The 14,187-nt window shown below is 50.4% G+C and overlaps 1 protein-coding gene across 8 annotated transcripts in view; it reads right to left on the bottom strand.

The window, feature by feature from the left end:
• Window positions 1–14,187, bottom strand: part of Kazn (kazrin, periplakin interacting protein) — a 371,538-nt gene that overhangs the window by 115,792 nt on the left and 241,559 nt on the right. The window lies entirely within an intron of this gene.

Here is a 14,187-nt window from a genome sequence, read left to right as displayed (position 1 = left end):
ACGGGCTGACAGGTCTATCCTAGGCTCTTGGTACAAGGAGTCACACACAGAGCTTATGACACAATGCCACTGCCTCTTCTGAGAGGCAGGCTCGCCAACTATTCCTTCCCAGTTTCTTCGCATCCCTGGATTAGGCTCTGCTGAGAGCTAAACCTGGGCATCTCTGAATTGGGACTCCCTTCACGTTTTATTATTTTGTGTATGTGTGTTCACGAATGAATGTGTACTTATATAAGCTACTTTCGGCATACATATATAATTATACGTATATACTTGTACAGGCTACTTACAGCACACAGTCAGAGGATAACCCTAGGTGGCTGTCCTTGATTTTCGCCTTTTTTTCAGATGGGATCTCTTTGTGTTCAACATAGCATGTGGTGGGCTTGCTGGCCTGTGAGCTTCCAGAATTCTCCTGTTTCTTGGCCTGTGAGCTTCTGGGATTCTCCTGTTTCTAGCTCCTATCTTTCTTAGGAGCGTTGGGATTAAAGGCACATGTCTTTGCTTGGGTTCTGGGGAATCTGAGCTCTGGTTCTCATGCGTATGTGGCAAGCGTTTACCTTCACAGCCATGTTTACAGATCCCCTTTTCATTTTTGACACAGCATCCTCACGGGGCTTTGAAACACCTCTTAGGACCCTCCTCTGTCCCCCATCTCTGTCCTTCACAAATGGAAACAGGTCCTTGACTACCAATGCCGACTCACCCTGACCACTGTGATTGGTTCAAGGAAAGGCATGTACCTAAGCCGGCCCACTCAGAGTTCATCCTCAGACTCCAGGTGCTCTGGGGCCCAGCCCTCCTTACCACCATGAACAACCAACAACGCGTAGCCATGGTAACTCACACCATGCCTTAATTCTCACCTTCGGGGTGAACACTCACTTTACTGTTGTTGCTAGCCTGAGCCAAATGTTCTACTGCTTGCAAGAGGAAGAGAATCCTAGCAAATTGATTCTGCCGGTTTTGGAGGAGCCCTCACCCCCTACAAACACGAAGGCTACCTGCTGCGTGCCAAGCCCTCCAAGCTAAGATAGTCCTCCAGACACAAGTGATATCGATTTTACTTGCTTAAGAGCTGTGAGCTTCCCTCCGCAACTACTTCTGTTCCCACTGCTCTTTATCCTCAGGGACCAGCCTCCTGCTGCCCCCATGGGCCTTGCTCCTCTTCTGCTACCCGCAGGTATCTTGGAGCATCAACCGCTCAACTCTTGAGGTCACAGCCTGGGTTTGATATTCACCCGGAGGATGACACTAAGCTTGGATCAAGAGTTCCCCACTCAACCGCGTGCAGATGAGTTGGGCAGCAAGCAGCATTTGTTCCAATCCATAGACGCAGAGGCTGAGGGCGTGACTCAGGGGCAGAGTTTGGACCAATCAGCACAAACAAGCTGTTGAAGGCGTGGCAAGGCACATCCCCAGAGCTGCAAAAACAAGCTAGCCCCAATTTGCAGGTGCAGAGCTTGGGCAGGTTGGCTGGCTAGTTCAAGGTCAGAAAGCCGGTTCTGATGGCTCAGGTGCACCCCAGTTCAAATCTTCATCAGATTCTAAAGCTCAAAACCAAGCCCCTTCCCTAGATGGCACCCTGTGCAATACCACGCAAAGAGGCTGACCAGAGGTGATAGAACTCTTAAGTGGGCTTCTCTCCCCTCCTAAGTCAAACTCAAGAAAGGAGTTGTCCATGGGATTGGAGTAGTGACACAGAAGTCACCAGATGGCCCTCTCTGTTCCCCTTTCTTCTGGCGCCAGAGAGCTACGGGACCGGGACCAGGACCAAGAGGAGCGGGCCTGGGGCAAGAGTGGGGGTGAAGGCATGCCCCAAACCCTGGGTATCTTCTCCTGAGATGTAGAAGAGTGAGATCATTGTCCCACTGCCCTGGGCCTGCATGTCCCTGCATACAGAGCCCTGTGCCTCCCCCCTCCACCTTTGCCTTACCAGAGGAGGTTATGTAGCTGGTAGCGAGGTTAAACATCTTTTTCCATTATAAGGTCATTTCAGGAGCATCTGGGATTCCTCCTCATGCAAATGAGGCATCCCCAGCCAATGGTGTACACTCATCCCAGCAGCCCCTACTGACCCCCCCAAAGATTTAAATAGCTTCTCCCCCCCCCCAATAAATAGAGCCAGCTCTCTGAAGCTGTTCCCAGGTGTGTGTTCTTTACCCACTCATCCATCTGGCTAGGCTAAGCTTCCAGCAGGCTGACTACCCTGAGGGAGAGATGGATACCAGGCAGCACTTCCTTACTTTACATAGCCTTCCCCACTCCTTTCTTTCCTCTGTCCACTTCCCACCAAAGAAAACCCGATGGAACTATGGGAAGGAATCAGCAGAGGAGGCACTGTCACCCCACCAAGCAGTGGCCCAGACCTTCAACACACACAGCTCACGGCAAACTGGACCCACCACCAGAGCCAGGTCAGCCAGCTCTGGCTTGCTGCTGCAGAGACCAAATTGGCACCCCGAGCCTCAGTTTCCTCTCCAGCTGCCTCTGGCGTCCATGGAGCCGATGCAAACCCCTGCCACTGTCAGAGCGGGCTTGTTCTGACTAGCTTTGAGGTGCAAAAGCCAGGCTTCCATTCCTATTGTACAAACAGATAAACTGAGACCCTGAGGAAGGGTTTCGATGGATCCATTCATTACCTTGACTGGAATGGATCAAACGGGAAGTCAGGCTAGAAAACGAGCTTGGGATTGTGGAGTCTATGCCAATCTCAAATGTCAACTCAAGGTCAAATACATCAGCGTATGTTAAGCCTGCCCAGGCAACAGACGTGAATGACCACACAGGGGGACGCAGTCATCACACACAGAGAAGTGGGCACCGGCTGCATGTGGGCTCCCCGGGGGCCGCCATCACACAGGGGTGTCAGAGTTGAAATGCCTGCTTCGGTAGACCCCACCTAAGGTAAACACTAAAATCAAGTCCTGACTGGTCTGAACAAGTCAGGAAAATCAGAGGGGCCACAGAGACAAATAGCTGGTGATTCCTGATACCCTGTGACATGTGACTCTTTCCCCTTGATCCCCTAACCATAGTGGCCAGGATATAAGTCCCGACTCTGAAGTCAGCTCCCTGGTTCAAATCTTGACTCTTCCAGGGGGGATGGTTCAGGGGTTAAGAATATGTGCTTCTCTCCTGGATGACCCCAGGCAGCTCCGAGCCACCCGCAACTCCAGCTCCAGGGATCTGTTGCCCTACTCTGGCCTCTGCGGGGGGACTGTGTAAGCACACAGACACCTTTCCCCCCTTGTATGGAGAATAGGTGTCACAGTGAGCCTCCGGGGCTGACGTGATAATGCTCTCTCCAAACAGCCTAGTTACAGTATCAGCCCTCAGGGAACACAGGTAGCCAGCCAGATGTCTGGACCAACTAGGGTCTGCAGAACCTGTAGGCAGAGTGCGAAAGACAGCGACTTTGCCTCAGGTAGTATGACCAAGTAGACACTCGTCCCCAACCCCGAAGAAGACTATCAGGAATACAGGGCTCAAAAGCTCTGGCAGGCACCTCAAGCCCATGTAACTCCCTCCTCGTTATCCTCCTGCCTGACTGAACAGCTGCTTCAGGAGGGTATAAAATACGCTCTGCATATTTTAAATAGTTTGCTTATGAAAACCGGCAGGACTAGCTTTACAAACTGTGCAACAGTAAAGTCACTTATGAGAAACTGGTCCCATCGAGGACTGGGATGAGGAAGGAGGGCAGCCTCCCCCAGAGTCAAGTGGCTGGGATTCCCAGAAGGCGCCATCTGGGATATCTCAGGGAGGGCACTGGATCACATCCTGGTGTCCCCCGCATGAAATAAGATCTTCCCTCTGGAATCCCAGTCCAGCCAGAGGAGAGGGGGCACTTCCGGCCTGGGTCTGTTTCCCACACTCCAGGGTGCCTGGGTCTCTAGCCAATCAAGTTAATTGAAAAATTACATTGGGTTGAGAAGCAGCAGGCCCCGCTGAGGCGGACAGGCTCTCTGGAATCCTACTGGTACCCAGCAGGTCTGGATTTTAACAGTCTACAGTCCAGGAAGGGTAGAAGACCTGGGACGCTCTGGGCCTCCTAGGAGTTTTGTGGCTCCAGGGCTCTCTGCCAGGCAGATGGCCAGAGAAACTTCCGGTCCCAGACGGGAGCTGTAACTAAGTTGAGCAGAGAACCTGCTTGGGTTCAGTCTTCTGCACACTGCATAAACTGGGTATGGAAAAGTGTAACTACAATTCCAGCAGGAGAGGTGGAGGCAGGAGAATTACCCTTCAGTGAGGAAATTAAGGCATGAAGAATAAAAGCCTAGCCCAAGAGTGCAGGCCAATTAGCGTGGGTCTTTGGTCTTGTTCACCTGGCTGCCAGATTATTCCCCATCCCCCGACTCCCACGCATCACTACATCTTGGGGTGCTATTCTGGTTCTGGGGTGGGCCACCCCAACACCCAGTCCTAGTAAATATAACTGCAAACGAAGCCTGAGATGTAGACCAGCCTCAAGACGAGTGAAAGACTGCCTGTACTGCACAGGGCAAGATGGTGTCTTTATGCCCAGGAGGCTCTGCAAAGGATCCAGACTACACTACTCAGTCCCAATTTAACTTGGTCTTCAAAGAGCCCTCACATCTATTATGTTTATTATCTCAACCTAGTGGTGTGTTTTATTGTTCTCATTAGAAGAAGGAATGGTGACTCAGCCTAGTCATACAGGGTGGGTGGTGTAGCCTAGCCTGAAGCTGGTCCTCCACCCCCTCCTGTTCATTGCAGCATGCAGCCTCCTGGGCACACCCAAGCCTCTCCAGGCTGCACTCTCCATCCTTATCTTCCTAGGACCCCTGTCATGACTGTGAGCATCAATTCCAAAGTGGCCTGACCCATCTCTAGAGACCTCTGCTATCAACTTCTGGGAACTTCAAAATGGGGGACCAATGGGGACCCTATCACTGTCCCCTCCTTCCTGGAAGTCGCGTCCTTCGGACTAGACGTGAAGGAAGCGAATGTTTCGGGTGCTTTATCTGGCTGGGCTGGAGGCGTAGCTCGCTTGATAGAGTGAGCGCTTGTTTAGAGGCACGAGGGTCTGATTTCAATCTCCAGCATGGTGAAGTATGCCTATCATCCTAGCACTGAGGAGGTGGAGGCCAGGGGGTCAGGAGTTTACGGTCATCCTGAGCTATATAGAGAATTCAAAGCCAGTTAAGGCTGCATGAGTCCCACCATAGGCAGGATCCAGAGGAATGTGGGGTGCTTGGGACAGAGGGAAAAGCAATGGGGAGAGAGGCAGTCTTCAGAAACCTGACCCCACCTTGGAGCTTCCTGTGTGACTTCTAGCTTTGAGCGTCTCTGCAGAGGTAGTGTGGCTCAGTGGTGAGAAGCAGGCTCCAACTCTAAAGATGGGTTTGGGTTGAGCCTCTTCTACCCATCAAGAGTCCAAGCAAGGGCTGGAGAGATTGCTCAGTGGGTAAGAGCACTGACTGCTCTTCCAGAGGTCCTGAGTTCTTTTTTTTTTTTTTTTTTTGTTTTTTTGTTTTTTTGTTTTTTGAGACAGGGTTTCTCTGTGTAGCCCTGGCTGTCCTGGCACTCACTTTGTAGACAAGGCTGGCCTTGAACTCAGAAATCCGCTTGCCTCTGCCTCCCGAGTGCTGGGATTAAAGGCGTGCACCACCACGCCCAGCTAGAGGTCCTGAGTTCTATTCCCAGCAACTACATGATGGCTCACAACCATCTGTAATGGAGTCAGATACAACAAGAAAAGTGATATGGACCAAATTATGTCCCCCATACCCAAATTCATGTATTAAGGCCTTCTGGGTATCTGAAGACAACAACAGTGTACTCACATACATAAAATAAATATATAAATAAATATTTTTTTAAAAGGAGTCCCAGCAAGTCACCCTGCTTCTCTAAGGCTGTGTCCCCACCTGCCTTACAAGGTTGACAAGAGATGGAATTAATTTCTACATCCTGGTCTACTGTGTGAGACTACTACACATAGCTGGGATATCCACCCTTCTCCTTCCTTGAGAGCTATATCATCTTCTGGTTCTCCTCTTGCCTGGCAGCACTGTTCCTGAGAGCTTCTGGAACCTTCTGTCCCAAGCCTTCGGATAGAATATTCTTTGTTGACAGATCTTTCAGAGTAGGGCTCCCAGTAGCCAGGGGCTGGCTGTGCCTGGCAGTACTGATATAGGGTTCCACAGAGGAACCCTCTCCTGGCATTCTCCAATTTATGACCAAGGATGTGTCTCACTCCTGCCTGGAGCGGCTGCTGACATCCCAATAATATGTTCTATCCTCCCTACCCCAGACCTTGGCTGTCTGGCTTCCCCAACAGTTCAAAGGTCAGGCTTCTTCTAAGCTGAAAGCTGCCTTCTTGGGAGAGCAGAGGGGGAAAATATTTGAAAAATGTAGATGGAAGCACCGGGTGGCTTTCCACCCCCACTCCCACCCAGCTCACAGGCAGCTCGACAGAATGCAGAGCACAAGGCTTGGTACTGTGGACCTGAACTAGCAAGGCAAGGGCTGTGTATGATTTACCCAGCGTGAACCTGCTGGCCACCCCAGACCAGGAGCTCTTGATGCTGAACATCTCTATGCCAGGGCCTTCTAGAGTGTGGCTGGTGGAAGGCAGAGACTACAGGCTCCAGCAGCTAGGGCAGCTTCAACTCATTCTAGAAGCCCAAGAAATGCACACACAGTCAGTGACAGTCACCTTGGCACAGGCTGCCGGCACAGAGGGGTCAAGACAGGGCTTCCCTGGGTGTTCCTTGCAAGCCTGCTGCATGTCTCCCATGGGACAATGAAGCTGCCAAGGCACAGACTCCAGCTTGGCCACCAGATGATCATGGAGAAGTGTCTGACCTCAAGAAAGGAAAGCTGGAAGTGAAGGGGACCAGCACTGGATGTGTCAGGGTGGGACTGGGGCTCCGTGCCTGAGAGCTTGGGCACTGAAAAGTCAGACTCAGAAAACAGAGGTCTGGAGGCCAAGCCTTGAGCAGGCCCTGCATGCTACATGTCTGTGCATCAGCCTTCAGCGGCCCTGCTCTCTTCAGCTGAACTGAAGACTCTTGCACTTCTCATTTTGTCAGCTTTAAACTATATACATATACCACAGATTGTCCAGGCCTTGGCTGGTAACCTCCCTCCTGGAACCTGCAATTCACATTCCTGGTGGCTGCCTGAGTGGAGGAAGATGAAGGCATGTTCCCTGGGATCACAAGACAGACAGGGATGGAGGTCATAACAAAACAACACACACACACACACACACATTCCTGCACACAATATAGCACAGCTGGCTGGGGTTTTCAAGTGGCCTAGAGATGTTTACACTATCACTAACTAAGGATGGGAGACAGAGACAGAGAGAGAGAGAGACAGAGAGAGAGCAAACAACCCCACAGTCACTGGTCCAGCCAGTCCCTCCAGGCATTGCAAGCCGAGCGATCAACCTGGCTGGTAAGAACTACCACCTACCAAATCAGTTGTGACCAAGACGTGCAGTGTCAACTTTGGTCTGTCTCTGTACCTGACCTGGAGCAAGGCTTGACACATTAAAGAAGCCAAGTGACTCTTGGGACAAGCAGGTAACTCAATCGTAGCAAAGACCCAGTTTTCAGGAAAGACGGGCCCAGGTATGTGACACCCCAGAGCCCAGGCGGTCCTTAGACTCTGAAGAGAGCTATGTATTTTCCTATCTAGCCTGCAAACATGCCTATGAAGGGTTAATGCTTTTGAGATGGAGAGGGAGCCACCCCACCCCACCCCCAGTCCAAAGCAGTGTGTCCAGCTGTCCCAGGAAGTACCAGGAGGGTGTCTGTCAACAGGGACATCACAGAAAGGATTCGCCTGGGACTCCACTGGATTGGTAGGCACTCTGGACTGGGTGGCATATCAAGTCAACTGGACCAAACCCACAGGCAAAGAGCCAACAACAGATCGATCGAGGGGTCTAGTGTAAGCCCACCGGCGACAGCAGTGACCAGATTGAGGGGTCTAGTGTAGGCTCACTCACGACAGCAGTGACCAAAGAGAGGAAGGAGAAAAGCAGACACTGTTTCAGGGGACCTGAGAGGTGTCAACAGTTGAATTGCTCACTGAAGACAGGGCGGAGAGAAGAGAGAGTGATTCATAGAAGGCAAAGGGACCCAGAGGAGGAGGCCTCCTCAGCCCTAGAGGAACTGTCTTATCTAGAAGTCAAACAAACAAAGGAACAAACAAAAACAAACAAAACTTCAAGGCTGGGTGTGATAGCATTTATTGCCAGTACTAGGAAAGAAGGCAGAATCAGAGAGACCTCAGTGAGTTCCAGGTTAGCCTGGTCTAGATAGCACCCGGCCAGGCAGAGCTACTGGTAGAGACCCCGACTCCGCAAAACAAAACGAAATCTGCAAACCCAAGACCAGTAAGGTCCACACTGCCATAGCAAGGAGCAGAGTGACACAGGCCACTCCTTACGGGTCCTGAATGTGGGAAAATCACAAATAACCTGTCAACAGTAAAAGGTTTCTGAGCACACAAAAGTAACCCGAGTTCAAAAGTATGGCGAGCCCAGGGTGTTTCTGGCAACGCCCACCTGTGCTGTGTCCTGCGACTTCACTGTGGCCTTGGTTGTGATCACACAACATGCACACTGCCCTGCGTATGCCCGCATGCCCTCACACCATGCACTGCCAATGGAAATGTCTGAAACACCTCGGCTCGGATCCAGGACTTGTGTGTTTTTCGTGGCTATACCGAACTTTCCGCTCTTACAGAAACATGAACAGTTTAATTATGGAAAACAAAGCCTCTTGGTATCTTCTTCCCTGCATGTTTCAATGTACATCGAATTAGCATAGTTTTCAATGTACATCGAATTAGCATAGTTTGGGATTGTATTGTGAGAATGTTTGCTCCAAAAAAACTGCTATTTGAGATGCTGACGCCAGCTCTGTAAAACTCGCTCAATAAATCTTGGCTTGGGATTAGGACAGAAATCCCAACAATCACTGAGATGGCCATACATATATTTTTGCCAATTTGTACTATGTGGTTATGGGAAGGAACATTCTTAGTACAATGGTTAAATTATGAAATAAAAATATCGATTAACTCTGAAAAAACCCTGAGGATCCTCTGCTCCCCATAGTATCATATTCAGTCTCAATTTAATAGCCTATAACTCCAGGGGATGTGCTATATCTCTAATTGCCCCAACAGGTACCCACACACAAGTACACACATACACACACACACACACACACACACACACACACACACGCTAAAATATAATAAAATTTAATCTTTAAAATGCCCTACTCAAAGGTCTATTTTCAGATTTGTTTTTGTTTTTGTTTTTTCCCTATCTGGATCAGGTACAGGGCCTAGAAAATGACATTTAAAGGTAACATGTTCCCAGGTAAGTCAGACAGATGGTCCAGTAGTCATGCCTTAGGGGACGGCCCCAGCAAAAACAAACATCTTACACTTTTTTTTTTTTTAAGATTTATTTATTTATTTATTATATGTAAGTACACACCAGAAAAGGGCATCAGATCATTACGGATGGTTGTGAGCCACCATGTGGTTGCTGGGATTTGAACTCCGGACCTTTGGAAGAGCTAAGAGCTATCGGGTGCTCTTACCCACTGAGCCATCTCACCAGCCCCCCATCTTACACTTTTATAAGCTATCTGGAACAGGCCATAGAAACATTTTTGGGAGTCCCCGACTGCATCTGAAGCAGTGACCACAAGTGGCCGATTACAAATTAGCCAAACGCACTACAGTTTAGTTCTCCAATCTCCAAGAGGCTTTAGAAAGTTCTGTCAGACATCTGTCCCATGGCGTCTGCCTCAGTTTCCTCTACTGTGCACTGAGGTCCCTTCTCTGAAGGGCTGGTTAAAACTCACTAGGACTTGTGCCTGGGAGAGAGGGAACGTTGCAGGTCAAGAGCGAAAATTATCTCAGAGATCTCTTGGTACCTTCAGGGGCCATTTACACAGCGTGGCTCTGACCTCGCGGGCTCATGACGACGGTGTGTTGTTCAGAATGTATTGACTTAGACCCTAGCTTCCACCAACCTCAAAGCTAAGTATGCCAGCAGAGAGCATCTCTGAGTCCTGATGTCCCATACTTGGTACTTGCTTTGATTAATGACTTCCTTGTATTCTGGGGCTACAGTAAGTTCCTGTAAGTTCTTTGGGAATGGAACCCCACGCAGGACCTGGGCCTTGGGCACTCACGTGTGGCTCAGAATAAACTCTTCTAAAAAAGCAGGGGTTTGTTATGGACACTATAAAGGAAGGGACCCCTCTAGATCATTCCTATGGGGCAGACACTTGTACCCACCCCTGAAGAACCCCGGGAGGAAGAGCGTACTGTAGGGACAGCCTTACGTCTGCTCCAGATGCCAGAGCGAGCATCTTCTGCCTTTGACAGGGAACATTCAGAATGCAAGCCTGGCTCTTTCTCAGCTGCCAGAGTAGCAGAAGGACCTCACAGGAGCCCAAGGAAGACATAGATGGAGATGCCTGCCTGCCTGAACTTTGGGGACTTTAATGGAATACTGTGGGAATCTGCCCCACAAAAGACTGCCCTAGATCAGCAATGACTCCCAGCCCGGGCCAAACTCTAGGACTCCCACAGATGCAAGAAGAATTCATGATGTCTATTATGGGTGGTTATAGAGCCACAAACCCCAGGAATCCAACCCCTTATGCTTTATCTGAAAGGAGACAGAGAGGTCACAACCGGCATCCAGGGTGAGGTAGCCCGGCACATAGACTAGAAGCAAACATGACCAAATCATGGCCCCGGGCTGATGCCCCAAGAAGGCATCACAGGGCCTTGCCTGGTACCCTGAGCCCTGGGGAATGCCCTGCCTCTCGGTGAAACCCAGGGCACTTTTCTGTTCTAGGCAGATCCCCAGGATAAGGAGGAGACCCAAAGCTAGGCAGTCACAAATAATGCGCCAGGGCTAAGAGGCGATAAGAGCCCAAGTTGTCCTGCCCCCTTAAAGAGGCTACAACTGCACAGCCAAACAGGCTGACACAACCTGCAATCTTGGCACTTGGGGGGTAGCTTCAGAAAGATCTGGAGTTAAGGGCAAGCCTAAGCTACAGACCCCTTGTTTCAACAAACAGTTTTTGAGATTTGGCCCGGTGGCTACAACAATCCTCTCCAATAGTGGAAACCAGAGTTCTGTCCCAGGGATGCACATGGCTGAAGGCAAAAGCCATTCCCAAAAGGTATCAATGGGCCCTCGCACTTGTAAATAAATAAACAAATGTGAAATTTAAACCTGTAAAAAGGAGGAGTGTGGGGCGCCCAGCACTAGCCTGGATCACAGAATCGACTCAGCTTGGAGCTCAGCATGCAGAGGGTCCAAAACAGGGTGTGTCCACCGGTCAACACCTAAGTCCCTGACCCCCAAGGGTAGAGAGAAAGTTCCCAAGGACGTAAAGGAGACAGCCATCAAGGTGGTCCTCCCCAGAGCAGAGTGGAATGTGAGGGCTGGAAGAAACTTGGACAGGGGCACAGCTAAGCAAGTTTGCTTCCACAGAGCCTCAGCACCAACTACAAAGGCGTCTAAAGGGACTTCGGGTAGGGCGGGTGGAGGTTGGGCTGGGAAAGGCTGGAAAAACAGGCTCCACCAGTGGCTTTGGGGACCAGAAGAACTTAAGAATGGATGAATCACAGACAGGAGCTGGCTTTTTCTGTCTCCTTAGCACCCAGCCAGGCACTGGCTCCCAAAGCCAGGGACAGTGATTTGAACAAAAGGCACTAGAATACTGTGGGCCGCCCCCCCCCGGGGGGGCCCCAAGTAGGGCAACTGAGCGCCCTGCTGTCTGTCTTACCGCAGCAGGGGCTCGTGAGCTCACAAGACCAAGCACGGATCAGTGTGGTCCATCTAGGAGAGTCTAAGAACAGAAGCCAGAGCATGGATGACAACGGAGCGGGGAGGGGATTAAACTAGTCATGAGTTTAACCAGGCTGTGCCCACTTCTGACACCCCTTGGGAGATAGAAAGACTGCTGATAATGACATTGAGGTCACAGGAAAGCCAGAATGCATGGCACAGCCTCCAAAACCAGCCCCACCCCCCAAAAAGGCGAAGGGCAAGTGTTCAAAGTCTGGACGGTGGAATCCTGTGTCAAAATGCAGGGCTGGAATGTAGCTCTGCCGGCAGTGTGCTTGCCCAGCATGCACGGGGGCCATGGGTTGCATCCCCAGCAGCGCATAAAGCAACAACAAACAAACACAACAGGACAGCCATGTGCCTGTAATACTCGGAACTGGGAGGTGGATGCGGGAGCCTCAGAAGTTCAAGGTCAGCCTAAAATAAGAGCCTGTTTCAAAAGGAATCTATCACAACAACAAAAATACTGGGACACTTAGAGAGCCCTCGCTTGGTGGTGTGGGAGTGCATGCCAGTGTAGTCGGAGCACTCTACTGTCTCTGTAAGTTCGATGCCAGCCTGATCTACATAGAAAGTTCCAGGTTAACCAAGAATACATATTGAGACCCTATCTCAAAAGAAGAATATCAGAAAGAGGAGTAGGAAGAGGAGGAAGAGGAGGAGGAGGAAAAGGGGCAAAGGGAAGGAGGAAAAATTGTTGTTATTATTGTTGTTGTTGTACAAGGTTACTTCTCGACCAGCCTGGGAGAGCCGTGGCTAAAAAATAAACAATACAAACTCTCCATGGTAACCAGTACCCCAGACTATTTTGATCCACCTCAGCAGCTTCAGACTCCTGGGAGGTCAATGTAGATGGAAGACTATATCCCAAGGGCCTCGTATGACTTTCATTAGGACCCATCTGACCCTGAAAACCACCAACCATGGCTTCCAGGTGTCTGTCCCCTTCCCAGGCTTCAGTGTCCACACCATACCACACCACTGAACAGATTTACTCAGCCTGGCTTGGGTTTCCCACTCAAGGGTCTGCATTCTGGGTTCCCAAACAGCAAGGGCGGGTGGGGACGGGACACTCTCCCAGCGTGGATCAACTACCTAGTGAGATTCCAGCAGTGGAGGGGGCGGGGATTATGGGTGGAGTCTGTCAAGAATAAAGAGGTAGGAACAGCTCTGGAAACAACCTGTCTGAAAGAAGAGCCCATAGGCCAGGCTCAACAACTCACACCTGTTATCTCAGCACTTGGGAGGCTGAGCAGGAGGGCTAAGTGTGAGGGGGGCTTGTCTAGTCTAGTGAGATATCTCTCTCTCTCTCTCTCTCTCTCTCTCTCTCTCTCTCTCTCTCTCTCTCTCTCTCCCTCACACACACACACACACACACACACACACACACACACCACTTGACAGATGGACAGTAGGAGGTCCATGACCTCAAGGTCATCCTCTGCCATAACCAAGTTCAAGACCAGCCTGGGCTACACGTGACCCTGTCTCAAAAAGGAAACAAAGCTAAAATTAAAAAACAGAAAGACAGAAACAGCTGGGCAGTGGTGGCGCACACCTTTAATTCCAGCACTCAGGAGGCAGAGGCAGGTGGATTTCTGAGTTCGAGGCCAGCCTGGTCTACAGAGTGAGTTCCAGGACAGCCAGGGCTACACAGAGAAACCCTGTCTTGAAAAACCAAAAACCAACCAACCAACCAAACAAACAAAAAATCCAGAAAGACAGAAAGAAAAGCCCATGGTTTCCAGGATCTCAACTTCTGCTGTGGGCCAAACTACCAAGAATTCTGCCTTGCAGACGAAGGCAATCTGGAACAGATATTTAGTATGTAATAACTTCTTTAGGCCTCAATGGCTTCATCTGTAAGATGGGGAGAATGCCATGGGAATCAACAGACCCTTGCGCATGTATCAGAGCAAAAACTTGAATCTCGGTTGGCCCTCAGCGAATGAACTTGGCATTAGCAGGCCCTGCCCTAAGGAGAGAACACATTCTTCCTTGTCCTGAGGAAAGGGCACATTCCTCCCTGCCTGGCTGCACAGGGTTTCAAAGTTAGGAGTCCGGTGCCAGGGCTGTGTAGGTAGGTGTGGGAACAGAGCTCCCAGGAGACCGGCCTGTTGTTTGCGCCTTCTTTGTCATTCTCCAGGGATAGCCTTCTGGAGCGTCTACACAACTAAAAGGCATGAAACGCATTCAATGCCTGAGATAAAGTTACGGCCCAAACTAGCCTGTGCCACCTTCCTAATCCAGGCACCTGCAGATCTGCTGCCAGGTGCCAGGTGGTGGGTGTTCCCTGGCATAGTCCCGTAAAT

The sequence above is a fragment of the Mus caroli genome, unplaced genomic scaffold (genome assembly GCF_978045245.1).
Source record: "Mus caroli unplaced genomic scaffold, Mus_caroli_1 scaffold_6, whole genome shotgun sequence".
NCBI classification, from domain to species: Eukaryota; Metazoa; Chordata; class Mammalia; order Rodentia; family Muridae; genus Mus; species Mus caroli.
This window is presented reverse-complemented; position numbering and strand designations above follow the sequence as displayed.